The sequence below is a fragment of the Oratosquilla oratoria genome, chromosome 19 (genome assembly GCF_046742065.1).
Source record: "Oratosquilla oratoria isolate Oo_2021 chromosome 19, ASM4674206v1, whole genome shotgun sequence".
Lineage (NCBI taxonomy): Eukaryota > Metazoa > Arthropoda > Malacostraca > Stomatopoda > Squillidae > Oratosquilla > Oratosquilla oratoria.
In genome coordinates this window covers 50691690-50709189 of record NC_134795.1, presented here as the reverse complement: position 1 = coordinate 50709189, position 17500 = coordinate 50691690, and the positions used below count along the sequence as shown (strand labels likewise).

Below are 17500 nucleotides of genomic sequence, written 5' to 3'. Positions count from 1 at the left end.
ATGTTTTTCAATCGAACACAATTTCATTTTAAGGAGGCACAAATCCCGAATGTCTATCACTAAAGTAATCGTTATTATTTTGTCATATTATTAATATTTGTCATATTATTCATATCATACATAGTGAAAACACGTATTATGCACCTCTATTTTGAATACAAAAAAGAATAAAAATTCACTCTAATTGAATACTTATTCGGTTTCCACAGCGTTTCAGATCTCAATGTACATAAATATAAATAAGAATATAAACATATACATACATGACACATATATACATATGCATAATATATGCATGATACGAGAATATACATATAGAATAAATAAATACCCACAAACACACACACATCCATCCATCCATCCATTCATCCATGCATACATATTCACACACACACACACACACACACACACACACACACACACACACACACACACACACACACACACACACACACACACACACACACACACACACACACACACACACACACACTTTCAACGAACGGACGGCTTGAAGAACGTTCTGAAGAAAAGTGCAGATTGTGGATCACAACGCAAAGAGAAGTGCCTTTTTGTATTTGCAGGGTGGGGGGAAATTGCTCGTGGGGTAGTGGGAAAGTAAGGAAAGAGGAGAGGGGGAGGGATTACTGGGGAATTGGAAGGTAATGAGGAGGTGGAGGAATTGGCCCTGACGGGCCGCCGAAAGGTAGACAAACGACCGCAAGACGAGCTGGATGATGACGACATGTCTAATAGGAATGTGAAGATTAGAGGTATAGATAGGAGCAATATAGTAGAAAGTGATGAGAATATTTTCAAGGGATTTAAAGAGGGTGGGGGGACACAACCCCCCCCCCCCCCCGACTGACAAGACTAGAAGAGAAGGTCGATAAGATGAACGAGGACTTGGAGCGTAGGTTCGGTAATGTTGACAGTATAATACGAAGAATTGAAAAATTGGAAGAACTAGAGAGGGCGAACAAAAACTTAACTAAGGAAATTGAAGAATTAAAACAACAGTTAAAAGAAGTAAAAGATGAGAATAAAGTCTTAAAGGAGAATAATATGGAGAACAAGGAGGGTTGGAAAAAAATTCAAGAAAATAGCAAGGTTGCATTCACTGACATAATCAGACAGCAAATGAATGAACAAACTGAAAACTCAGTTATTAAAGTGATGAGACAGAAGGAGAATATAGTAAGAGACTTAGCAGACAAAAAGAAATGTATAATTATATTAGGAATGGAAGAGAAACACAACACAGATAGAACCACAAGAATCAAAGAGGAAAATGAAAAAGTAAGCCAATTACTAGAATCAGTTCAGGAAGATAAACCAGAAATTATGAAACAAATCGAAGAGAAATTTAGACTCGGAAAGTATAGCACAGACAAGTCCAGACCAATTAAGATTAAATTCAAGTCACAAACAACGGCAGAGAATATCTTATCCAAAACAGGGAAACTAGCAACAAGTGAACAATACAAAAAGATATGGATAAAAAGAGAAATGAATAAAGAGGAAAGAGAGGAAGAAAAGCAGAAAAGACTGGAAGCTAAGGCAAAAAACGAGAACAGAACGGAGTCAGAGAAAGAGAGATTCTATTGGAGAGTAGTGAACATGAAACTAAGGAAGTTCGACATACAAAAGAAAAACATAAGAGAAACAGAGAACACAATGGAAGTGGCAGAAAACTAAGAGTGTCTTACACAAATATAGATGGATTAATAACAGGATTGAATGAGCTGAATGATTATTTGAAAGAAAAAGAACCAGACATAATGGGAATTGTAGAAACAAAATTAAAAGGCCCACTACCACCCAACAGTGTAGGACATGATGCATACAATTATTGGATTAGAAACAGAGAGAAAAAGCAAGGGGGTGGAGTTATGTTCCTGACTAAGAAGGATATAAACGTGAAAGGTGTCATATATGGAAAGAATACAGTAGAGATGATTATGATAGAAGTGGAAGACAGAGATAAGAAGAGCAGAAAATTTGTGATCAATTATGTGCCTCCAAAAACAGCCTCATTGGAGGAGAGTGAACATAAAAGTATGTTAGAGGACACAAAGATAACATTAAATAAAATAATGGAAGATGGAGGAAGAATAGTTATGATGGGCGACTTTAATTGCAAAGAAATCTGCTGGGAAGAAATTACAGTAAAGGGTGGAGATGACTCATGGGGAAACGCTCTACTTGAGATGATTATTGACCACACAATGACACAATGGATACAGGAGAACACTAGGTATAGAAATGAAGAAGAACCATCGAGACTAGACTTATTAATTACATCTGAACCTAGAATAGTGGACAAGATTGAATATAAAACACCAATAGGTAAAAGTGACCACATATTGATTGAACTGGAACTTAATGAAGAAAAATATATCAAAAGAAATGAACAATATAGAAAAGGAAGAATAATGTATGAAAAAACAAACTTTGATAAAATAAGAGAATTCTTTCAACAAGAAAACTGGGAAGAAATATACAAAGAAGAAACATCAGTGGAAAAGAAATGGAATATTTGACAAAAATTTACAAAAAAGGAGTGGAAAAGTATGTCCCAAGACAAAAACAAGAAAAAGAATATGTAAAATGCTGGTACAACAAAAGCTGTAGGGAGTTAAAAGACAAAAGAGACAAAGCCTGGTTTCACCCCCCCTAGTCACCACTGTCACTTAAATTTGACTTGTAATATCACTCGTCTCGAGGCCCCTTGCCTCTCGTTACGTGAGGTTCACTAATATTCAAGTTCCTCTTAAGTAGTAGGCCCAATGCCTTCTTTTTCCTGTAGTCTCACTATTTTCTAGGCCCCATGCCTATTCCTCTCGTCCTTTGGGTTAATAAAAGGATGGTGAATTTTCTTTCTTCTTTCACTGTAATTTCACCTTAGCTTACACTCGGGATCTCTTTTCTCTCGTCTCTACATCGTCTCCTGATCCTCTCTCCTTACACCCTCTCTATATCTTCTCCCTATATCTTCTCTATCTCTTCTCTGTAGAACGTCTGACGAGATCCCGTATCTTACGCTAAGCTACCTTCGTCTGACGTCACTAATTTTTCTAAACCAATCCCCGGTGACTTCTCAAATAAATGTCACTCCTTATGGGCGTGACTTTGAATTCATGCACCAATAGTTTTTTCCTCCTTCTGCACCTTGCACCAATCCGGAAAGCCATTTCAATGCCACTAGCAAAAATTGTTTACCTCAGCATTAGTCAAACGAAGGTAACCCGCGCTTACAATGTTGTGATTACATAAGCGATTATAAAAACAGTCACCACCGTCGGTGTGTTTACATAGACAAAACGTCGCCCTCACCTAGACATAACATTGCCCTCTTCGGAGGCGTCGAGTCTGAGTTATTCTACTGCCCTAGCTCATTTCCATTCGTACACTACCGGCCTCTTACAGGGCTCGGCAGCTACCCTTGGTCGTCCCGACCAATTTCTTATTTCCCTCTTACAGGGCTTGCTAATATATTTCTAGAATAAGCTAATCTACCCTTGCGTTATTGTTAATCTATCTTCCAAAATACATCATTCATGCTATAAATTGGGAATAATACATAAACATAATACCTATAAATGTGAATAACATGCATCTCAATATATATATAAGGTATTGAATTAAGCGGTTACATGGTTGATTTGCTTTGACAGAGCCAATCTCCGGAATACAACAAAGGCAATCAGTGCTGCCACTAACACTGAAAGTAAGGGTATGATTAGGATTGGTAACATATGTAAATCATTTGAGGGAGATCTTGACAATGGTCTTCTCTTAATTTTCAAGGGAGGGGAGTTTTCAGGCAATGTGAAGTTGAAGGTTGAAATGTAGGTGTCCTCGGTTAAATGCATTGTATTAAGGGTATTAGAAATGGTGGAAATAGTGTCTGCATGCAATTCGCAGTTATCTTGAATAGAGACAAGACCTTCAACCAAATCCAATTTAGGACTCAACCCGGGACAATTTATTGATACCTTTGTCTTGTTAGGGAAAAACAGGTAATGAGATCCTTGTATGTTACAATGAGGGATCTGGTCTACCAAAATTCGTTGGTAATGACAATTGTTCATAACAGACATATTCCTAACCAGAGAGGCTTCACATGAATTTTTCAAAGCTTCACGGAACACAAACATGGAAGAATGACAGAGGTAAAGATTCCTATTAAATCTTCTACACTCCTTCAACTTGTCATTAGAGACTCTGCTCTCCTTCAGATTGTCTACAGAAAGGATATAATTGATTGGGTCTACAATTGGAATATCTACTTCATAAAATGAACCATTTACCTTCAATGGGAAGGGTTTCAATTTGAATAAGTTAAATCTTTGGTTGGAAGAGAACGGGATTTCAATAATAACTGAAGTAACATTAAGGTAGGAGTTTAGCAATGGATAATATAATGCTACATTAGCTTCTTCAAAGAAAGGTTCAAAGTTCCAATCCTTCTTTGCTGACTTAATTACCTTTATAAGTTGAGGTATTGGAAGGAGAGAAGAAGTTACTTGACCCGAATTGGCCATAACTAAATCCTGTACAAAAGATTCCAATTGAACTTGCATCTCAGATAATTTCAATTGCATAGTATTGAGTAACAAAAAAATTTGCATTGTACTCTCTTGTTCACTTTGTTTCAAGCTGAGATTCTCTAAGTTATCTGAAATATCAGAGATCATTTCTTCAATGTTTTTAATGCTTGATTGTAATTCATCAATTTTTCCAACTTTCTCCTTTAATGTATTTATTGAAATTTTCAAGTCAGCAAGGAAGGCAAAATTGGCAATTCCCAAACCAGCAAGAGCTCCCAAAGCCACTACTATTGCACTTCTCTTTTGTCTAACATTGCTTTTGAAATTTGAACCTATGATGTGCAATTTATCCTCTATTTCCTTTATTTTGTTTTCAAGTCTATCCTTAACATCTTTACTGGAAATGTTCTGTTTTAATATTTGCAAACTTTTATTAATGGAGTCCACATTTTCTTTAATTTTGGTTACATTTTTATAATCAAGAACTACCCTTACCACCTTATCAACCAAGATTAGGTTACCTTGATGATGTACCAATGCTCCAGGACGAATCGGATTCCAGTCCATGGCACTCACCAAACTTAATATTATTAATAAGGCAGTTTTCATCTGTAAAATACATCAAGATTAATGTTCAACTCTTGAAAAATATCATTATAATATTCTCCATATTCTCCAGGGTTATCAATATTTATGCACAAAGTATTACTATAATCATCTTCATAGATCTGCAAGCTAATTTTCCTTATGTCATCTAAATGTCCTACCAATTCTTCTCTTGATTCTAAATGTTTAAGTTTAAACTTGTTTCCACCTGCAGAATCAATTACCCTATATGGACCAGTGTACCTTAGTGAAAGTTTATTATTGGGTGAGGTTGCTTTGACCATTACTAATTCCCCAATTTTCAATTTTAGTTTACGAGCTATTTTGTGTTGTTGTTCCCTCATCTCTTGTGAATACACCTGCATATGTTTCCTAACTCTTTGGTGAATACTTTGAAGAGTATTTATCCTATTGGATATATAATCATCCATATTATATATGGGTTTTTGCTCTGCTGTCAACATTTCATATGGCAGAGTTTTGTCCTCCCCAAAAATTATAAAATGAGGTGTATCCCCAGTTGCTACATTAATTTGATTGTTCAGGGTACACTTAACACAAGGAATCCAAGTATCCCAAGTTACACTATGAGGACTTATTAGGGTTCTAAGACATATAATTATCTTTTTGTTTAACCTTTCTACTACTCCATTACTTTGGGGATGGTTAACGAGTATATTGACTTTCTTGATGTGGAACACATTACATAGATTTTCCAAGATTTTGTTATTAAATTCAGTCCCATTATCTGAAACTAGGATGTTAGGTGTAGTAAAATTACAGATTATCTGATCATAGATTACGGAAGCAATAGTTTCAGCTTTCTTATTGATTATGGGTTGTAATATACAAAATCTTGAAAAATAATCAATAGCAACAAATAGGTATTTAAAGCCGTTCTCGGTTAGTGGTAATTCCAAAGTATCCATGTGAACTCTTTCCCAAGGTTTCTGTGGAATGGGATAGGTGAGTATAGGAGCAGGTTTTGGTGTATTTCCCTTCACCTTTACACATTTTACACATTTTTCTATATAATCATATATAGTTTTCTTCATACCTAACCAAAAGTACTTAAGTTGTGCCTGTCTATAAGTTTTATCCTTTCCAGGATGTGAACTACAATCACTATCATGAAGTAACTTCAATATCTCATTTACCAGAGTTTGTGGTATAACCAACTGATTTACTTGACCTCTAGAAATATCTTTCCCATTTACAAATGTTTTCCTATACAAAATTCCATTAATCAAATGAAATTCCTCTATCTTATACCCCTTTGGTAGCTTTGGAGGATCTCCTCTTGGGTTCATCAAATGCTTGATTATTGAATCACATGTCTCATCATCTCCCTGTTCTCTTATTAGCATTTCTTCATCTAAAGTTACTAATTCTTCTATACTACAAACAAAATTAATCAACCCTGTCCCAGTCATTGGTTGACTAATGTTTCTAGAAAGTGGATCTGCTACATTCCTTCTACCCGGAATATAATTAAATTGAACATCATAGCACTGAAGTATCGCAAACCATCTAGCAAGTCTGCCTCTAAGATTCTTATGCTTAAATAAGTTCTGAATAGCTGTGTGATCAGTCCAAACTCTGATGGGATACCCTAGTATCATATCCCTAAAACTTTCTAAAGAATAAATTACTGCTAAAGTTTCTCTTTCAGTTATAGAATAGTTCCTCTCTGCACTATTACAAAGTCTGGATGTGTAAGCTATGGGTTTTAAAGTTCCATTTCTCTCTTGCATTAGTATGCCTCCTAACCCTATGTCAGACGCATCAGTACAAAGAATAAATTCTTTTTCATAGTCGGGGAAAATTAAAATAGGTGAACTTGTGAGTTTATCTTTCAACTTGTCAAAAGCTTGCTGTTGCGCAGGTCCCCATATGAACTTTGAGTCCTTTCTCAACAAAGAACTTAGTGGATTAGCAATGTCAGCATAACTTTGAATGAATTTTCTATAATATCCTGTTAATCCCAAAAAGCTCCTAACCTTGTCTACATTGATCGGAACTGGAAAATTCTTGACAGCGTCCACCTTTGAATTTACTGTACTCAGTCCGTGTCTGTCTATCTTATGTCCTAAGTAAATGACACTGTCTTGCAAGAACTTACATTTTTCAAGTTTTACTTTTAACCCAGCTTCTCCTAGTCTTGAGAATATCAAATCTAATTTCTTAAAGTGCTCCACTGCAGTCTGAGAAACTATTAAAATGTCATCTAGAAATACACTGGCAGTGTTTCCTAACAATCCATCTAGAATAGTATTCATTAATCTCATGTAAGTTAATGGACTATTACATAACCCAAATGGCATTCTCTTGAACTCATAATGTCCTGTTGTAGTAGAAAATGCTGTGAACTCTCTTGAATCTTCATGCAATTCTATTTGCCAAAAAGCTGATTTGATATCTATAGTACTAAAATATCTATTCTCAGTTCCCAAACTTCTCAATATGTCACCGATAATGGGTAATGGTAACCTGTCACGAATGGTGTGCTTATTCAGTTCCCTGTAATCAATAACTGGTCGCATAGTCCCATCAGACTTTGGTACTAAGATCAACGGAAAATTCCACTCACTCTTACTATGTTCAATAATATCCTGTGATAACATTTCAGTGATGAGTTTATCTACTACAGCTAATCTAGAGTGAGGAACTCTGTAGGCTGGTATGTAGATAGGTTGTGTTCCTGGTTTTAACTTAATGTGATGTTTTAAAACAGTTGTTTTGCCTAAGGCGTCCCCCGGCAAAGCAATTGCTTTTTTATGTTTCATAAGCAAAGCAAATAAAGCTTCATCCAACTCAGGGCAATTAGTTGATTGTAATAATTCTTTATATCTATTTCTTAAGTCTATGCCTTCTTGTACTGAGCAAATTGATGAAGTTGGTAATTCTATCTCCTCACTATTCTCATTTAAAATCTTAATAGGTTTAGTACACACCTGAATACATCCTATTTGTGTACCTTTCTTTAAAACTATCTCTTTATTCATAGTATTAATTACTAATACTTCTACTCTGTTCTTATTTGTCTTATAAATCCCTGAGTCCCACTTCAATCCTTTAAGTTTAACTGATTCTGGGACTGTAATTACTTCAGAGTCTACATTGATTCCTTTCAAACACACTTCAACCTTATTAATTGACATGGGATGTAACAATGTCGACCTTGTTAATCCGCAATCTGCAATTCTCAAGGCATCTGTGGTTAATAATTTAGTAATCTCTGGGATTTCTTGAACTTCTGAGTTGGGTTCACAAATTGTTTTACTTTCTGTAGGGTTGGACCGCTCGGCCTCGCTATCTAGGATAGAAATGTTATCTAAGGATTCATTGATTCCTGTCACTGGTCTTAAGTCTGGTTGATTTAAGAATGGGATTAACTGTGACTTCACTAAAATTCCTAAGTCAGCAGGACAAATTACCATGTTTTCTTTTCTCATAGTTGCAAATCCTATCAATAAATCTCCTGGAAAAACAGACTCTTCTACCACTATCACTGGGATGTACAATTGTTCATTTGTATATAAGGCAACTTCTAGCTCAATCTTGCCTAATGTTTTTAACTGATTTCCAGTTACACCTTGCAATGTGTAACGGATTGGTTCCAACATTTTCACTCCTGGGTTCAACTGGTTTAAAACTTTACTAGTAATTACATTAACTACAGACCCTGTATCAATAAAAATTTGAATAGGCTTATTGAACACTTTACCCGCAATGAGAGGTCCTACAGAAGTTTTACCAACAGTAATTATCAGTTTGTCAGTTTCTTTCATCTCCCTTGCATTCCCATATTTAACACAATACCGCCTATCGGTATATATATGGGGAGGTCTGAAATGGTTTATTCTGTGTCTGGGGGTTTTCCTCTTAGCCCTGGGGGTACCCGAAAATTTCGGCACTCATGAGTTCTGTGTCCGATTTTATTATGGTAAATACAGAATGGAGGGTTCCTACATTGATACTCATTGTGACCTTCGTATTTGCAATTTCTGCAAATAATCCCATAAAAACATTCTTGTGCCTTGTGTCCCCAAGCATTACAATTAAAACATAGGATTCTGGTATCCCTATCCCTAGATGGACTTCTAGCATGCCGCCTATGTCCTACTTCTGTTTTCTTAAACTCTCTAGAGTTCCTATATTGGCTTTGTTGATTTATAGGCATTATATATGGGTTTATTGTTCTGGTCTCACTGTATCCTTGTAGAAGATAATCTACTTCTCCTAAACAGATATTTGATTTTAAATCTTTGTACAGCCTTTCTGCTGTTAAGTCATCAGAATTCTTTGCCAATAAGCTAAATGTAATCAATTTGATTACCTGTGAGATTTCCATCTTCTCACTAGATCTTTCTATCCAGTCTGAATCTTTCAAGATAGAATTCATGTCTTTTGACCATCTATCTAATCTAGCTAAGTACTCTGTGTCAGTTTCACTTGTCCTAACTTCCTTAATCATTTTTACCAATGATCTAATAGGATCCTGATCACATTTGGACATGAAATGTTTAAGAAAGGCTTTCTTGTAATTATCATATTGATTAATTAATTCCATTTGCTGAAAGTTAATGACAAACCTCGCCCTTCCATGCTCTGGATCTATATTCTCCTTGAGAATCTCAATCTTACGATTCTCATTTGTAATGTTTTTACTAACTATAAGTGTGTCAATAAGGTTCAAGAACTTGTTTACACCATATGTGTTAGACTCTCCTGTGAATTTTGGAATATTTGTATTTGATGTGTGAATTTCGTGTCTCAACACGTTAGAATTCTGAGGGGTACTCATACTTTACTAATACCTTGCTTTAGCCTGGCTGCTTGCGATGTCGCTTCGTGATGTCAATGTCTGGTTTGACGTCCTTCTACGGTCTTGTCTTTCCTCAACGACGTTGTTCCTCCTCCATCACACACTCTGCCTTGAAGACCGCCTTGTAGATGATGATCTCCTTGAAGAATCTTGAAGAATGCTTGTTCCCAACGTAGCAGTTACTTGAAGTTGTAGATTTCTCTCGTAGTCGTAATACACTCTTGATTTTGGTTGTCTTGTTCCCGTAGACTTCTGGCGCCACTTCTCTTCGGAGGTGTTTAACACCCAGTTCATCCCACCGCTGCCACCACTTTCACCCCCCCTAGTCACCACTGTCACTTAAATTTGACTTGTAATATCACTCGTCTCGAGGCCCCTTGCCTCTCGTTACGTGAGGTTCACTAATATTCAAGTTCCTCTTAAGTAGTAGGCCCAATGCCTTCTTTTTCCTGTAGTCTCACTATTTTCTAGGCCCCATGCCTATTCCTCTCGTCCTTTGGGTTAATAAAAGGATGGTGAATTTTCTTTCTTCTTTCACTGTAATTTCACCTTAGCTTACACTCGGGATCTCTTTTCTCTCGTCTCTACATCGTCTCCTGATCCTCTCTCCTTACACCCTCTCTATATCTTCTCCCATATATCTTCTCTATCTCTTCTCTGTAGAACGTCTGACGAGATCCCGTATCTTACGCTAAGCTACCTTCGTCTGACGTCACTAATTTTTCTAAACCAATCCCCGGTGACTTCTCAAATAAATGTCACTCCTTATGGGCGTGACTTTGAATTCATGCACCAATAGTTTTTTTCCTCCTTCTGCACCTTGCACCAATCCGGAAAGCCATTTCAATGCCACTAGCAAAAATTGTTTACCTCAGCATTAGTCAAACGAAGGTAACCCGCGCTTACAATGTTGTGATTACATAAGCGATTATAAAAACAGTCACCACCGTCGGTGTGTTTACATAGACAAAACGTCGCCCTCACCTAGACATAACATTGCCCTCTTCGGAGGCGTCGAGTCTGAGTTATTCTACTGCCCTAGCTCATTTCCATTCGTACACTACCGGCCTCTTACACCTGGACCAGATGGAAAAAAGACAGAAAACCTGAAAAATGGAAAATATATACCAGTTATAGAAATGAATATGTACAAACATGCAGAGAGGAAAAGAGAAAATATGAAAAAGACGTCATAGAAAAATGTAAAGATCAACCAAAACTATTCTACAGATTTGTAAACAATAAACTGAAAAACAAACAGGACTTGGAGAAATTAAGACAAGGGGGAGTTGAATACACTGAGGAAATGGAAATGGCGGAAATTATGAACAAACATTTTAAATCAGTGTTTACAAGGGAGAACATACAACCTGAAGAGATTGAATGGAAAGAGAAAGTCCCCCCTATAGAAAAAATAGAAGTATCAAAGAATGAAATATTGATACAATTGAGTAATCTTGATGTCAGAAAATCACATGGACCAGATGAAATAGCAAACTGGATTCTGAAAGAATGCAGGAATGAACTGGCAGACAAAATACATAGCATAATAAGCAGTTCCTTGAAAGAAGGAAAAGTTCCAGAAGATTGGAAAAAAGCAAATATAGTACCTATATATAAAGGAGGAAATAAAGAAGAACCTACCAACTATAGACCAGTCTCTCTAACAAGTACAATAGCAAAAATTTGTGAAAGAATGATCAAAAATAGATGGGTAAAATACTTGGAAAAAAACAACGTACTAAATCCAAGGCAATTTGGATTCAGACAAGGACGATCATGCGTCACCAATTTAATATGTTTCTATTCAAGGCTAATAGATATAATACAAGAAAGAGATGGATGGGCTGATTGTGCATTTCTAGACCTAAAAAAAGCTTTTGACAAAGTACCACATAAGAAGTTGCTTAAGAAACTAGAATCTGAAAGAGGGATACAAGGTAAATTACTAAATTGGATGGAAGACTTTTTGCAAGAAAGAAAAATGAGAGTAGTGATAAGAAACCAGCACTCAAAATGGAATGAAGTAATAAGCGGTGTCCCGCAGGGAACAGTCCTGGCCCCAATAATGTTTGCTATATATATTAATGATATGGATGAAGGAATTGAAAGCTATATGAGCTTCTTTGCAGACGATGCAAAACTACTGAAAAGAGTGAAAACTGAAGAAGATTGTGAATCACTACAGAGAGATCTAAATAAAGTACAGGAATGGAGTAAGAAGTGGGAGATGGAGTTCAATACAAAAAAGTGCAGTATAATGGAATTTGGAAAAAGTAAAAACAGAATAACAGGATCATATAATTTGGGAGAAGAGGGAATAAAAAAAGTAGAAAATGAAAAGGACCTGGGAGTCATTGTTATGAATAATATGTCACCTGAAAAACATATAAATAAGATTTTTGGAGAAACTTATAATCTAATAAGAACAATCAAAGTGGCATTTACATACCTGGATGAAGAAATGGTGAGGAAAATCCTAATCACCCTGATAAGACCAAGATTAGAATATGCAGCAACAATATGGTCACCAAGTACAAAAAAATGTATAAAAAAACTTGAAAGAATACAAAGAGCAATTACAAAACTGGCACCAACACTCTCAAAACTATCATATGAAGAGAGACTACAAAAACTTGAACTACAGACACTAGAGCAAAGAAGAGAGAGAGGAGATTTGATAGCTATTTACAGAATCATGAAAGGCATAGAAATTACTGATAGAGAGAATCTGATAAAATGGGATGACAGAAATACAAGAGGACACGGAAAGAAAATAAAAAAAGACAGCTATAGAAGAGATTTGAAAAAGAACAGCTTTCCACACAGAGCAATAGACAGTTGGAACAAGTTAGATGAGAAAGTGGTGTGTGCAAAAACAATACATGAATTTAATTTTTTTTTAGATAAAATGAGAAATGAAGACGGGACCCCACGAGCATAGCTCCCCTTCCCGTAATATACAACTAGGTAAATACAACTAGGTAAATACACATATATATATACAGGGTGGTGCAAAAGTCTGGACCCATAGCCATTTAAGAATCATATCTAATTTTATTTATTATCTTTCAGATTGTACCCTTGGTAGGAAAGCTAACAATTCCAGAAAGAGTAGAACTTGTGCTTCTGTATGCGAAGTGTATGCTGACAGTTCTTTGCGTAACTGGTTGCCTATTCGGGTACTTAGCATTATAAATATCTGCGACTGATCGCGAGCTGGCGCCGTCCTTCGCATACAGGAGAACAAGTTCTACTCTTTCTGAAATTGTTAGCTTTCCTGCCATGGGTACAATCTGAAAGATAATAAATAAAATTAGATATGATACTTAAATGATTAAAATTATGTCAAAAATGGCTATGGGTCCAGACTTTTGCACCACCCTGTATATATATATATACATATATATATATAGATATATATACATATATATATATATATATATATATATATATATATGAATATATATATATATATATATATATATATATATATATATACACATACATACATATACCAAAGGCTTTTTGCCCCTTACAAGGGAGGTAACAAAAAAAGAAAAAAATAATAATAAAGGCATAAAAACCACTTACACTCATTCTATCCCCACATACTCCACTCCCATCCACCCTCTTCCCTCCCTCTTATCTTGGCTCCTCCTGGATGACGGGTCACCCCTGCATCTCACTCACTGCCCTGAATCAGAAGCAGTGTCGCAAGACACAGCACATCCACAGCAAGGCCGCTTCATTAAATCGGCGACACTCCCTCTCCTTCCCCTCATGAAAAAATGGAGATGAGGAGAAATCCCTTCGGGCTGCGTCAATTCATTTTTTCACACATACTACCTTACCCCATCCCTCACCCACTCCCCCTCATGCATTACAGCATCATCCATACACAACCATTCTCCATTCACCCCTATCTTCTGTCCTCTCCCATCCTTCCTCAACAGATATTCCTCTCTTTTTCAATGCCCTTTTACCCCATCCATCCATCTCATCCTTGGTCACTCCCTCATGTTCACTCCTTTCATCTCTGCATTCCACACCTCTTTTACTAATCTTTCTTCACTAATTCTTTTCATGTGTCCAAACCGTTCCATTACTTTTTCATCAACCCTATTCCCCAACTCCCTTTCCACCCCCGTTCTCCTCCTCACCTCTCCGTTTCTCACTCTATCTTGCCTATTAACCTCTATCATACTTCTCAGGCACCTAATTTCAAACACATTCAAACTCTTTCACACTCCGTCTCATATGTTCCATGTTTCTGCCCCATACAGTGCTGTCTGCACAATCACTCCTTCATACAATCTCCTCTTACCATCCATTCCCAAATGTCTATTTCTCATTACACTTTTTAATCTCCCAAGGAATTTGCTTGCTTCTCTCAATCTATATTCTACCTTCACTTTCACTCCTCCCTTCCCTGCCACATTCGCACCCAAGAATCTGAAACTATCCACTTCCTCCAGTCTCTTTCCCTTAATAATCACTTCCAGTCTGCTGACACTTTCTTTCCTTGTACATTTCATCACCTTACTTTTATCCACAGCTACCTTCAACTTCATTCTTTCGCACACCCTCTCAAACTCTGTCACTAATTTTGTCAATCCCTCTGATCCTCCTACAAGCGCAGTGCCGTCAGCAAACAACAACTGGCTTACCTCCCACTTTTCTCCATTTTCTTTAACTTCTTCAATCCCCGACCCCCTACCCTTGCATTCACTTCTCGCATCACCCTATCCATGTATAAATTGAACAACCAAGGCGACATAACACATCCCTGACGAAGTCCCACCTTTACCTCAAACCACTCATTCTCTCCATTTCTAATTCTAACACAAAATCTACTACTCTCGTAAAAACTCTTGAATGTTCTTAATAGCTTTCCTTTTATCCCATATATCTGCAGTACCTCCCACAGTGCCTTCCTGTCTACCCTGTCATAAGCCTTTTTCAAATCCATATATATATATATATATATATATATATATATATATATATATATATATATATATGTGTGTGTGTGTGTGTGTGTGTGTGTGTGTGTGTGTGTGTGTGTGTGTGTGTGTGTGTGTGTGTTTGTGTGTGTGTATGTGTATATGTATGTATATATATATACATATATATATGTATATATATATATATATATATATATATATACACTGAGTTAAGCACAACAGCATTTTGACACTGATTTTTTTACTGAAATTTTGAATTTTTCTAACAGTAGATCTCATTTCAGGGGGGATGGGCAAATGTGTATATGTATATATATATATATATATAATATATATATATATATGTATATATATGTATATGTATATATATATATATATATATATATATGTGTGTGTGTGTGTGTATATATGTATATATATATGTATATATATATATATATATATATATATATATATATACACTGAGTTAAGCACAACAGCATTTTGACACTGATTAATTTTCTTACTGAGATTTTAAAATTTTCTGATAGTAGATCTCATTTCAGAAGGGATGGGCAAATACAAGCCTTCCATTTTTGATTGATGTTTCGATTTCAGGGAGTTATCTTCAGAATAGTATACAAGAATTAAGTCTGTGACTCCCTGAAGCCGAAACGTCAGTTAAAAATGGAAGACTATGGAAGACTTGTATTAGCTCATTCCCCTGAAATGAGATCTACTGTTAGAAAAATTCAAAAAGTCAGTAAGAAAATTAATCAGTGTCAAAATGCTGTTGTGTTTCACACAGTGTGTATTATTGAGAATCTGCGGCCGAAATCTAAAAATACATATACATATTTGTATATATATATATATATACATATATGTATATATATATATATATATATATATGTATCTAAATATATATATAGGTACGTATATTTGTATATATATATATATATATATATATATATATATATATATATGTGAAAGCATTTACAAAGACACATATTTGAGGAAATGCAGTGAAGACCTCTCTTTGGGTTGCACTTCAGTGCCTTCTCCTTATGTCTGTCCATCTTCCCTTCCTCTCTTCCCTACCCCTTCCCTGTCTTCCCCTTCACCCCAGCCTCCTTATTCTCACCCTCCCTCCCTCCCTCCCTCACTCCCTCCTGGTTGCATGAAACATTTATCACAGTTTCGTCGATGTAATACGCTAAATCACTCTTTCCTTCACCGAGAGGGGAAGGGGGGAGAGGGGGAGGCTCCCCTCTTCCTTCCCCCTCCCCTTTTCCATCTCATCATCAATTACCCCCCACACAATTGCTTCTTTCTCATTACCACCACAATCATCACCACCTCTACCACCACCACCAACAACAAAAACAACAGCATCCAGACTCGGGTGTCGGGCCTTTGTGTAGAAGAGCTGTGCCTCACTGCGCTGCTTTTGACCCAAGCAGTGCGGCGGGAGTCAGGAACCCATCCCCTCCGAGGTGCTGAGATGGACGTCTATGATCGAAAGTTTTATAATGGAGAAATTTACACAGACACACACACACACACACACACACACACACACACACACACACACACACACACACACACACACATATATATATGTATATAATATATATATATATATATATATATATATATATACACACTATATATATATATATATATATATATATATATATATATATATATATATACATATACAGTATATATATATATATATATATATATACATATATATGTGTATATATATACATATATATATATACACATACATATATGAATATATATATATATATATATTCGAAAATAGCTGGAGTCCAGGAACCATTTTATGGAAGAAAGTATACGCTGGAATAAATTGACGAACGTCGAGTCCAGCGTATACTTTCTTCCATAAAATATATAGATGTATACATATATATATATATATATATATATATATATATATATATATATATATATACATTTCTTATTAAATAACACAGCAAACTGGGCGTTAGTTATCTTCTTATTGAGACTTTCTACTCTTCTAATAACTTTTCTCTCTAAAGGAGGGAGAAGGTATACAATATTTCCAAACGAGTCCATGATTGGGTAGGAAAACTAACATTATACGACGTTTCGCCTATGCATTAGGCATCTTCTGGTAATTTATTCAGAAATAAATACATACTTATATAATACAAAGATAGGTACATTAGGAGAGATCTAGGACTGTGACAATTCATCCTTTCCAGCCCGCTACTCGTGCCCAGTTTGCTGTGTTATTTAATAAGAAATGTATTGAAGAGAACCTGCTCCCTAAATTCACTAATATATATATACATACATATATATGCATATATATATACATATATATATATGCATACATATATATACATGTAGATATATATATAATTGATTCGGTTTACCGTCGAAAACTCCCCCTATAAGGAGGCTAGGACGGTGCCCCTTACAGGGTACTTTGCAGGGTAGAATGTAATTAACCATGCACTTGGTCCAGCTCGCTGGCGGCAGGGTTCGAACTGCCTTCACCTCAACCTCCG

At 36.0% G+C, this 17500-nt stretch overlaps 1 protein-coding gene across 2 annotated transcripts in view; it reads right to left on the bottom strand.

Moving 5' to 3' along the window:
• The window catches only part of LOC143035876 (uncharacterized), a 356485-nt gene that overhangs the window by 142989 nt on the left and 195996 nt on the right, over window positions 1–17500 (bottom strand). The window lies entirely within an intron of this gene.